Source organism: Triticum aestivum, chromosome 5D (assembly GCF_018294505.1).
Source record: "Triticum aestivum cultivar Chinese Spring chromosome 5D, IWGSC CS RefSeq v2.1, whole genome shotgun sequence".
NCBI classification, from domain to species: Eukaryota; Viridiplantae; Streptophyta; class Magnoliopsida; order Poales; family Poaceae; genus Triticum; species Triticum aestivum.
Window position 1 is genome coordinate 126762747 of NC_057808.1, and position 13116 is coordinate 126775862.

The window sequence follows — 13116 nt, forward strand, 5'->3', positions numbered from 1 at the left end:
GTGGCGTACCGCAAAACGGACGAAACGGACCTCCTACGGTCGAAACAGGGGTCCTGTTGATCGGGAGGGGTGTGGCGTACCGCAAAACGGACGAAACGGACCTCCTACGGTCGAAACAGGGGTCCTGTTCATCGGGAGGGGTGTGGCGTACCGCAAAATGGGACTCCACGGGATACTGTTCATCTCCACCGTCGACCTCCTCCAGCCTCCACGGGCTCCTGTTCACCCAGCCTCCACCGCGCGCTACTCCACCGGCTACTGTTCAACGACCCCTCCACGGGCACCCCTCCACCATCTACTGTTCATCCAGCCCTCCACACCACGGGGACCTGTTCAACCACCCCTCCACGGGCACCCCTCCACCGTCTACTGTTCATCCAGCCCTCCACCACACCACGGGGTCCTGTTCATCCAGAGGCAACGCCACCGCTCACTGTTCATCCAACCCCCCTCCCCCGCAACGCTCACTGTTCATCCAATCGATCGGCTTCAGTTAGCAGCAGTATCGATCGGGTTCAGTTAACAGCCATCGATTGATCGCTCAGGTTCAGTAATGCGTAGCCTGCAGTGCAATCGCTCGGGTTCAGTTAGAGCCCAATGCCTCGCTCGGGTTCAGTTAGAGCCAACGCCTCGCACACACGCGCGTACGTGTACGAGAGAAATGCGCATCGCTCGGCCCCTGACCTCCCACCGTAACCGAGAACTCCCCGAAATTTTCCTCCCCCTCGCTTCTACCACGGTTTTTTCTGTCATGGACGCCCCAAAGAATGTCATGCAGCTGCGTCTCCGGCCCGCCCAGGACGAAAAGCCCATTTTCTGTCATGATTTTTGTCATAGAAGTAGGAGCCCACCACATCTATGATGATACCGGGTTTTGTCACAATTATCGTCATAGAAGTGTCATATGTATGACAGAAAAAAATTTCGTTCGGCCCAAAATGTCACGGACGTGTCTTTTTTTTTGTAGTGTTACCGGGCGCTGGATGACCACTTCTTCGTACGACGTGTACATGGTGGATACAACTAAAGAGAACAATGGTGATAACGAGAAGGATCCGGTCGAGGATAAACCTCCTAAGATACAGCCAAAACGCCGACGTCAGCGGCGTTGCTCTAAATCACGTCGTGGAAAAGATAGCGATACCGGCATGAGAGAAAACAATACTCCGGACGATGCCGAAGACAAGGAATACCCCGTTGAGCCAACCTCCGAACAGGACGAACGGGAGGACGGGCGAGTCAGCCCTGATGAACAGGCCGTAAATGAAGACTCAGAGGACAGTAATTATCTTCCACTCTCCGAGGATGAGATGAGCCTCGGCAATGAGGATTTCATCGTGCCCGAGGAACCTCTCGAGCAGGAGCGCTTTAAGCGCCGGCTAATAGCCACTGCGAGGAGCCTGAAAAAGAAGCAGCAGCAGCTTCAAGCTGATCAAGACCTGCTCAACGACAGATGGACTAATGTCCTGGAGCTGAGGAATACGGCCTCGATCGCCCAACCAAGTTACCCAAAGCGCAAATTGTTACCCCAATTCGATGACGAGGCATTGGAGCCCGTACCATCAGCGCGTAATGTGGCTGACCGACCACCACGTGGCCGGGATAAAGCGGCACCTCAAGCCGAACACCAGCCCGTCCTACCTCACCGTAAGGGCAGAGATAAAACAGCTTGGGGTTATACATATGACCTGCGGCAGGACCTAAAGAATAGAACAGGTCAGACCAGATCGATCAACGGATCGCGGGGGCGTGCCCTGACGCGCGACGATGGCCATTTGGCCGGACGTGACAAACATAACCACGCCCGGGCCGAAAATCGCAGACAGACTACATCCGAACTACACCGCGACTTGGCCCGATACAAAGGCGCCGCACACCCCGTCTGCTTCATCGACGAAGTAATGGAGCATGAATTCCCAGAAGGGCTTAAACCCGTAAATATCGAATCATATGATGGAACAACAGATCCCGCGGTATGGATTGAGGATTTTCTTCTCCATATTCATATGCCCGCGGTGATGACCTTCACGCCATCAAATACCTCCCGCTAAAACTCAAAGGGCCAGCTCGGCACTGGTTAAACAGTCTGCCTGAAAACTCTATTGGCAGCTGGGAGGACTTGGAAGACGCCTTCTGCGACAACTTCCAAGGTACATATGTATGACCTCCAGATGCTGACGACTTAAGTCACATAGTTCAACAACCCAGAGAGTCAGCCAGGAAATTCTGGACTAGGTTCCTAACTAAAAAGAACCAGATCGTCGACTGTTCGGATGCCGAAGCCCTAGTGGCCTTTAAGCATAGCATGCACGACGAATGGCTCACACGTCACCTCGGCGAAGAAAAGCCAAAGTCAATGGCAGCCCTCACGACAGTCATGACCCGTTTTTGTGCGGGCGAGGATAGTTGGCTAGCCCGTAGCAATAACACTGCAAGCGAAGCTGGCACCTCTGAGACCAAAAATAGCAACGGCAAGCCCCGACGCAACAGACACAAGCGTCGAAGCAACGGTGACAATACCGACGACACGACGGTCAACGCCGGATTCAGTGCCTCCTAGACCGGCCAACGGAAGAAGCCATATAAAAGAAATAATCTGGGCCCATCCAGCTTGGACCGCATACTTGATCATCCATGCCAGATCCATGGCACCCCAGACAAACCAGCCAATCATACCAACAGAGACTATTGGGTTTTTAAACAGGTCAGCAAATTAAATGCCGAGAACAGGTCGAACCTGCGGAACCGTCTTACTAATGCTGCTGCTCGAGAGTTGGACTGTCTGTTGTTGTTGTTGCAGGATTTCCAGCAGGTCGACCGTCCAGACGAGCGGTCCCTCACGCATGGGCTTGCTTTCTCTGCCAAGCATGCTTACTCTTCCATTGTTGCTGATGACTCCTTCGATCCCCACCATGATTTTGTTTGGGCCTCTAAGGTTCCGATCAAAGTCAAGATTTTCGCTTGGCTTCTCCTCCGCGATCGGCTGAATACGAAGGCCAACATATTTCACAAAAATTTGGCTCAATCCGCAGTGTGCCCTCGATGTCAAGACCCATATGAGGATGCTCTTCACCTCATCTCCACCTGCTCCTATGCTACACAAGTTTGGTCCAGCATGGGTCTGTCTGCTCCCACATCTCTCACTGCTCTTCCCCAACACCCACCGATTCAGGGCCTCAACCCCAACATCTGGCCATCGGTGGCCCTCACCATAACTTGGAAGCTCTGGAACTCAAGAAATGCTCTCGTGTTCAAGAACGCGGACCACTCTCACAGATTAATGCTAAGAAATATTGTAGCAGACTTCTCTCTCTGGGTTTTCCGGTTAAAAAAATGAGGACAGGGCTTCGGCTAGACAGTGGCTAAATTTTCTCTCCTCTGCAATTCCCTCCAGCTGAACTTGTAACAATAACTTGCCTGTATTCCCCTGAACCCTTTGAGTGGTAATATATTCAGGTGGGGAAGCTCTCCCCCCCAGTGACCGTTCAAAAAAAATGCCGAGAACAAGGAGAAGGGGTCGCAAAGCAAGGACGATGACGAGGAGTCCCATCCACCGAACACAGGGGGACAGAAAAAGTCCCCCCCCCCCAAGTTAAAATAGTGAACATGATATACGCTACCCATATCCCCAAGAGGGAGCGCAAACGCGTGCTCAGGGAAGTCTACGCGATGGAGCCAGTTTCCCCAAAGTTCAACCCATGGTCCTCCTGCCCGATCACTTTCGATCGCAGGGACCATCCGACCAGTATCCGTCATGGCGGTTCAGCCGCACTGGTCGTTGACCCAATCATTGATGGATTCCATCTCACGCGAGTCCTCATGGATGGTGGCAGCAGCCTGAACCTGCTCTATCAGGATACAGTATGCAAAATGGGCATTAATCCCTCAAGGATCAAGCCCACAAAGACTACCTTTAAAGGAGTCATACCAGGTTTAGAGGCCTGCTGTACGGGCTCAATCACACTAGAGGTTGTCTTCGGATCCCCGGACAACTTCCGAAGCGAAGAGTTGATCTTCGATATCGTCCCCTTCCATAGTGGCTATCACGCACTGCTGGGACGAACCACATTTGCTCCATTCAAATCGGTGCCACACTATGCTTATCTCAAGCTCAAGATGCCCGGACCACGCGGCGTCATAACAGTCAATGGAAACACGGAACGCTCCCTCCGTATCGAGGAGCACACCGCTGCTTTAGCAGCAGAAGTATAGAGCGGCCTTTTCAAGTAGAACCTTAATTCGGCGGCCGAGCTCTCGGATACTGTCAAACGAGTCCGAACTACTCTACAGCAGGACAGCCCAGCTCGTCAAGAGCTGGACTAGCAATTTGGCCTCCGTCCCAGTCCCGACCAAGTGGCGGCGTTCGTACCGCGCGTACATAACTACGCACTCAAAATACCATGGGCATAGACGAAGGCATAACTAGATTGTGATCCATAATACGGCTCGACCTCCCCTGGACACAGATACTTTCACTTTTTCCTTTTTATCCTTTTCATGTTTCTTTTCCACAGGCCTTTCCTGACGGCCTGATCACCGGTCCTTTCGAACGGATAGATACACCAAGATAGCAAGAAGCACTGACGTATAAGGGAATTTCTAGGTGGTCTCTTTAACGATCACTCTACCTGTTTTTAGGACCCGCACGCAGCTCTCCCTTGGTTGTGGTATATTAAATAGCCTTGTTGCTTATTGCACTACTTGTACAAATACGCTTTGACGTATTAATCAAACTATAATGGAAACAGTTTGTGGCCCAACTTCTGCGGCACTAGCGTACTACCTTTTTTTGATAATCTTATCAAATCGCACCCTTACACTTTGGTACGCTTTAATCCGCCAGGGGCTTCATTGCGCCCCATAATACGGCAACAAAGTCTGAACACTTTTTACAGTATAGTTCAGCACACCGAATTTAGCATTATATGCATTGGCTCCGAATCATGTCTTTGGTCAACAGTTGGGTTGCCCGGCTCGTGTGCCTACTACCTTATGTTCCGCTATATCGGCTAGGGTAGTAAAGGGAGAACTACTGCGATTGTGTCCTGGTTTATCCAGATGAGCACCTCAATAGAGAAAGTCGAAAACTGACTATCATGATGCGGCGTGAGCCGGTCAGCTCTTCGGAGGTTTCAAATCTTTAGCAATTTTTCCGCATTACGCGATGGATCGGTTCTTACCCGATCAGGTGCTTACAGCACCCTAGTTTGGATACTAGAGGCTGCGCCTAAATTTTTATTGTCAAACTCCTATGGCTAAGTGAGGGTGATAAAGCCACGTAGTCCGATTGCCTGGTTCGTTGCGCTAAACACCTGCTTCAAGGACCAAACAATTGGATCAAGAGTGTTTAGATTCCATCCTGAACACCCCCGTACTACCTACGTGGGGGCTGAAGCCGACGACTGGCCAACTCTCAGATTTCATAAAAACGGCCGCACAGGAGGTAAAATTTTAACAAGCATTATATTACATAATCGACTTTGTTTCATAATACAGGGCGAGATAATATGAATGTATCCATTCAAAGATCACATCTTTCGCACACTGCTCCGCCACAATGCGGGATCCCTCCAGGACATTGTCAAAATACAGCTCGGGCGTGCGGTTCTCCTTGCCCTCGGGCGGTCCCTTGGTCGCGAGCTTGACGGCGTTCATCTTCGCCCACTGCACCTTAATACGGGCGAAGGCCATCCGCGCACCCTCGATGCATACCGATCACTTGATAACGTCAAGACAGGGGTAGGCATTGACCAACCGCCTCACGAGCCCGAAGTAGCTGCTGGGTATAGCTTCTGCAGGCCACAGCCGGATTATTAAATCCTTCATGGCTAGTTCAGCCACCCTATGCAGTTCGACCAGCTGTTTTAGCTGGTTGCTAAAGGGCACTGGATGTTCTGGCGCAAGGTATTGCGACCAAAACAGCTTCTCCGTTGAGCTCCCCTCTTCGGCTCGGAAGAATTCCGCAGCGTCAGAAACACTGCATGGCAAATCCACAAACGCACCTGGAGAACTCCAAATCCGTGTTAGTAAGAGGTACCTCTTCTTCACATATTTGCTCTGCATAATGAAGGCCTTACCCGCCACAATCTTCTTGGCCTCTTGAATCTCCTGGAGAGCGCCCTGGGCATCAACCCGGGCATCTTGTGCGCTTTGGCGAGCCTTGGCGAGTTCGGTCTCTCGAGCCGAAATATCGCGCTCCAAGGACTCGCATTTCTTCACGGCATCCTGGAGCTCTTGCTGGACCTCACCGACCCTGGCCTCGTGCTTTTCGCGGGCGGCTTGTTCCTTGGCAGCTCTCTCCTCGGCCTCGGCCAGCGCCTTTTTAAGGGCCTCGACCTCGGTCACCGCTCCTACAAATATCATGGCACTATGGTCAATACAAATCATTTATTCTTTCTGATACACAGAAGGTCATTGCATACCTTGTTTGTCTTCTAGCTGCTTTCTCACGCGGCCGAGCTCTTCCTCGGCCCGCTCCAGACTCTGCTTCAGTCCGGAAACCTCAGCAGTATGAGAGGCCGCAGCCAGTAACGATGCCTTCTTATTCACATTGACTCATCTGGTTAATCTCCTGCAAAACTTTTTGATCCTCTATCCGGCTTTTCTTTTCGAAAACCGGACAGTGTCTCAGGGGCTACTGTCTATACTGTGACATTTTTTTACATAATTGTGTTTCTTACCTCAAAGCCTATTAGAAGGCTTGTGCAGGCTTCGGTCAGTCTGCTCTTCGCAAACTGAATCCTCTCAACCACCGTACCCATAAGGGTACGGTGTTCCTAAAAAATGGAAGCACTTCGTAGCGCTTCCATCAGAGTGTTCGGCGCCTCTGGCTGGACAGAGGTCACCGGCGGAATAGGCGCACCTCCTCCTTTCGAAGGAGGCTGCTTGTCGGGTTCCGGAGCCGCTTAGGCCTCTGGGACCGTATTCGGCTGGGGTCTGAACTGAATATGGCCCCCATCACCAGTCTCCATGGGGATTTGCTCCCCCATGTGTTCGGCGGCCGAGGTTTCACCCTCTGGCACCGCCCTGGCGGCCTCCTGCGTCTCCCCCTGGCCTGGGATCCTTCGGGACAACACCTCGGTGTCATCCATGGCCCTGGGAGAGGAGGCCGCTGGAAGGGACCCGCTGTCCATCACCTTCGGGTCCAGCGAATTCCCCGAAGATGAGGATCGCTCGAGGTCGGAACGGGCTGGACTGCAAGTGCATGACTCAACACGTTAAAACTATGAACTAAATAGGCTGAATACATGAATGTGTCTGGGTCTTTGGGTACTCATGATTCGCATGGGGCTTATCTCGGGGGCGCAGCTCTGGGCTGCTATCGATGTCCCACGCGGAGTTATCCGTGCGGGAGAGCTCCCTTTCTTGGACGCCTCTGTCTCCAGATTTGTGGAGGCCACCCTCTTCTTCCTTCCCCCCTCAGGGGGGAGTTGCTTTCTTCCTCCTCCTCCTCGTCGTCTTCGGCGGCGGAGGAGTGAGTCTCGGTGTCTTCGGACGTCACGTACAAAGCGCCCTTGCGGCGGAGGCCACTTCTGGCCCCCTTGGCCTTCTTCTCCGGCGCCTGGTAAGGCGCCGGGACCAGCATCTTCGTCAGAAGCGGGATGGCTGGTTCCTCGGGCAGCAGAGCCGGACACGGAATCCGCTCCGCCTTCTTTGTCCAGCCCTGAAAAAATAAATAGTGAGGTTTAGGTATCTTCCCTGAATAAGCAAGTAAAGGATACACCTTGAAACACGAAAGACTTACTGCTACCTCTTGAGCACTGCGTTGGTTTTCCCTTGAAGAGGAAAGGGTGATGCAACAAAGTAGCGTAAGTATTTCCCTTAGTTTTTGAGAACCAAGGTATCAATCCAGTAGGAGGCCACACACGAGTCCCTCGCACCTACACAAACAAATAAATCCTCGCAACCAACGCGATAAGGGGTTCACTACAGGAAACAGCTACTTTGCCGTCTGCCACGGCGGACGGCAAAGGCTCAAAAGGTGGACGGCAAAGACCTTTGCCGTCAGCCGCGGACAGCAAAAGGCTCCAGCAAAGAAGGCTACGGTAAACAGCTGCTTTGCCGTCTGCTTCCTGGAGGCGGACGGCAAAGGCTCTTTGCCGTCTGCGGCGGACGGCAAAGAGGGCGGACGGCAATAATTGCGCTGTCAGTCCGTTAAGTGGCTAACGGCAGACCTTTGCCGTCCGCCGCAGACGGCAAAATTTCTCTGGTCTTTGCCGTCCGCCTTATGATGTCATCTACACGTCACTAGATGGCAGGTTCTTTGCCGTCTGCCACTGATGGCAAAGTGCAGGTTCTTTGCCGTCTGCCACGGACGGCAAAGTCTTTGCCGTCTGCCACTGTAGGCAAACTGACCAAATGGGTCAGCTCCCAGGAAGCACAGTTGGCTGCCACGTGGCTTCTTTGCCGTCCGCGGCAGACGGCAAAGAGCTCTTTGCCGTCGGTGGCAGACGGCAAAGAGCCTGCATATTGGCTGTTTTTTCTGTTTTTTATTAAATCCCACAATTTGCACAGAAAATATATATGACATATATAGATATATTTCCATATCACATATCCAGCACATAAGTTTCATATCACATATCACATATCACATCAGCTTCATCCATACACATTGTTCATACATAAGCAAGTTCCATCCATACACATTGTTCCTCCTCGTATCCCTCCTCACACCTGTAGAATGTTTTCAATCAAATGAGACAATATTGATTAGTACAATTAATAACTAGCTAGTTGAAGATTTTGAAATGTGTAAAGGAGAAATTACCCAGAACGTCCTGATCACCATGTCTGCCCTCGTGTCGCACACGACACCGTCGATAATGACATCCGGCGGGGCCGGGGCAGCCACGTAGTGCTCCCAGCTCAACCCAAGCTCTGGAAGCCGACCCTCACCAGGCAACGTGACAAACCCCGGGAAGTTTCGCCGGCAAAGAACTCCAAGGACGGAGTTGGGCCGGCGGACACTATGATGGTGGTCCCAACCCCTGCAGCATGACAAGGCCAACGCATTAGTTATTTCAAGAAACGTGAATGCAGAAGGTACAAAAATATTAAATGCACTTGCGTACCTCTCCCCATCAGGGAAGATCAACCACCTCTGCTCGCGGGTCGCCGGCACGGACGGGAGCCGTGTAGCACCACGCTGGTAGACGGTGCCACCCTCCTCCTCAAGATCAGTCGGCTCCCCGCCATCATCAGCATGGCCACTCGGCTCCTCGGGCTGATCCGGCCAGGTACCCCATCCGGACGTGTGCTCCTCCGGGGTCTCATGGGCCGAACTCTCGTGGGCCGAAGGCCAGTCGACCCGAGGCTCGTGGGCCCAAGACCCGTGGACCGGAGGCTCGTGGACCGGAGTCCGTGTAGCCTCCTCCTCGGACGAGTCCACCCTAGCAGTCACGTGCTCGGGTGAAACAGCTGGGGTGGCGGCGAGGAAGGTGCCCTAGCAGTCACCCTACCTCCTCTCCCGCGACCACGTGCCCCACCTCCTCTCTTCCTACCTCGTCCCCTGCTGGGCACCGCGGTCGACGAAGAAGGGCCCGGCGGTGTGGACATACTGTCCAGCAACGCTCGGCGGAGAGGTACGTCTGGAATCGAAGACCTCAGACCACGAGCCGACGAAGAAGGGGCCTTGGCGCGCTCCCGACCAGCGCCCACCATCTTTCAACACCTGCCATGACAAACAGTAAATGAAATTAGTACAACATAAAAAAGACCGACATGAATAATAATATGTGTATCACTTAAGTGTATCATCATCAAGTACAACATTAAAAAATTTAATACCTGACACTACTAATAATCTCGATCAGTATCATCAATAAATGCATAATCATCATCATCACTATAATCAATGACGGGCTCATAGGGTTCAGTGGCATCAACATGTGCAAGGCCACCTTGACGTAATCGGTCAAGCAATGACAGGTCATCCGCAGCAGTAACCTCTTCTTGTTCCGGCTCTTCTTGTTCCTCCTCTGGGGTGATGTCGGATTCATTGTCGCTGTCTACTTCAATGTTTTGGGGTGAAGTATAGCGGTTCTTGAAACGCTTTTTGGAAAGACGTGTCTCTTGGAAGAATTCTCCTTCATATGTGTCTGGGTTAATGTGAGGTTCATAATCCTCTTCCTTTGGGGGAGATAGTCTAGCACGTGGCGGCACTTCATAAACGACATCCCAACCTTTTAGATTTGGATTAGTTTGGCAGGCCCACGGTAGATAGAATACTTGGGTCGCCTGTTGAGCCGTAATATAGACATCAGGAACATCTAAATGGGTGCTTTGGTTGATTTCAACTAGCCATATATGTTCATGAGTCCTTCTAGTCTCCTTTGGCTGAAACCAATAACATTTGAAGACTACGACATTCGGTGGGTTTTCACCATAGAATAGAAGTTCATAAATTGCTTCAACTCTCCCATAATACTCGGTACCTCCTTCGCCGATAGCAGATACACAACAATTTGTAGACTTTCGGTCGGCCATAGATAGCTCTTTGCCATAGGTACGAAAGCGATACCCGTTGATGTCGTATTTGTCAAATGAACGGACCTTATAGTCAAAACCATTAGCCACTTGTCTCAATTCGGCGTCCATAGACTCTGAATTAGCCTACAAGTTTAATATGAAAGGATTGTTGCATTACGCACAAATTAGCGAATGAAACCGGGATAGCCACCTACAAATTAGCCTACAAGTCTAATAGAAATTACCGTTTGTTTGAACCAAGAGATGAAACCGGGATAGCCGCCTCCTTGCTTTGCGAGAAGCTCATACTCTTCGACAGAATCCTTTTGGATCACCGCTCCATACGAGAATAAGGCGACGTATCGACTGTATGAAATATCCAGGAATAAGAGCAGTTCAAAGGAAATAGAAGTTGCGAAACTATGTACCGAGAACTTACTCGATGTACGGCCGCACTTCTATCAGGTTGTTGAAGATATACAACGAAATGGTCCGCCATTGTTCGTTATCCAAAGATACTGGATTTGAAACACTGGCTGGTGCGAGATTCCCTTTGAATAGGCTGAGGTTGGATCCACCCTTTTTAGGGTCGTCAGCATTGTACCGAGGCTTCGGATTATGCAAATGACGATTTTTGGCTTCGTAGTGTGCTGTCACGAAGTTTGCCGCCTCCTCAGTGATGAATGCCTCAGCCATCGATGCTTCAATTCTACGTTTATTTTTACATTTTTGTCGAAGCATCTTCTGCATCCTCTCAGTTGGGTAGCACCAACGATTTTGCACGGGCCCCCCAATCTTGCCTCGGTCGGGAGATGCAGAATCAAATGTTGCATTGGATTAAAGAAGCCCGGTGGAAAGATCTTCTCTAACTTGCAGATCAACTCTGGCGCCAACTCTTCCATTTCTTCTAGCACGCCAGGCGATAGTTCTTTCGCACAAAGAACACGGAAGAAATAGCTGAGTTCTGCCAGTACTAGCCATTCATCCTCAGGGATGAAGCCACGCAACATCACCGGCATTACCCGCTCAATCCATATGTGCCAATCATGACTCTTGAGACCAAATATCTTCAATTTATCAAGACTGGCTCCCCTCTGTAGATTCGCTGCATACCCATCGGGGAACATCAACTGCATTTTCACCCACAAGATAATTTCCCTCATAGCTGGCCTTCCAAGATTGAACCATGCCTTTGGCTTCGTCCAGTTCTGCTTTCCTTTCAGTTCTTTCATGTTTTGTAACGGCCTATCACATAGCGCCTCCAGATCGACTCTAGCCTTAGTATTATCCTTTGACTTCCCATCTATGCCGAACAATGTACCAAAAAGTGCCTCGGCGATATTCTTCTCAATGTGCATCACGTCGATGTTGTGTGGGCAAAGGAGGTCTTTGAAGTAAGGCAGATCCCGTAAGAATGTTTTGTGAGTCCAGGAGTGCTTAGAATTATACCCCTTGAAGTACCCTGGACGCTCTGGATCTGGCTCGAGAGCGTTTAACTGATCCATGGTCTGTTGGCCTGTCAATGCATGTGGTGCAGAGTTTTTGACAACTCTACCTCTGATGAAGTTCTTCTTGTCTTTCCTGAACTTATGGCGAGGATTCAGGAACTGTCTATGCATGTCGAAGCAAGAAAACTTGCGACCGGCCTGAAGCCAACGAAACTCAAGAGCTCCCTTGCATGTGGGGCACGGGAACCTTCCATGCACACACCAGCCAACGAATAGCGCATACGCCGGCAAGTCATGCATCGAGTACATGTACCAGACACGCATTATGAAGTTCCGTTTGCTATAGGCATCGTATGTCTTCAACCCATTATCCCAGGCTTCTTGCAATTCGTCCTTAAGCGGTTGCATGTACACATTCATATTTTTCCCCGGATAGTTGGGCCCTAGAATTATCAACGTCAGGAAAATGTTCTTTCTTTGCATAATCTGTCCGGGGGGAGATTGAGTGGAAAGACAAATATGGGCCAACAACTGTATTGGGCTGCCGTCATACCAAACACACTGAACCCATCCGTGCTGATGCCGACTCGAGGATGCCTCGGATCTGCCGCTTTGTCACCATGTAATTCATCAAACTTTTTCCACGCAACACCATCCGATGTGTTTACAATCATCAGATTCCCATCTGCATCTAGTTCGGTTCTTTTGCCCGTTTTGTGCCATGTCATCTGTCTGGCCGTCTCTTCGACCATGAAAAGACGTTGAAGTCTTGGTACGATTGGCATATACCGAAGAACACTAACGGGGATTTTGGTCTGTGTCTTCTCACCCATACCGTTGTCTACCACAACATACCTGGAAGACTTGCACATGGGACAATAGTTCAAGTCCGCATAGTCAAGCCTAAACAAGACACATCCTTTCTCACAGGCATGTATCTTATCATAGGGCATCTTCAGTGCACGGAGGATTTTGTCCGACTGGTACAGGTTTGCAGGCATTACATGGCCTTTGGGTAGAAAGCGTCCAAATACTGTCATCATTGCATCGTAGCATTCTCTGCCCAAGTTGAACTGAGCCTTCAGAGCCATTACTTGTGAGATGGCATCCAACTGACAAAGCTCAGTGTGCTCATGGAGCGGACGTTTTGAAGACTCCAACATTTCATTGAAGGCCTTTGCAGATTCCTCCATCTCCT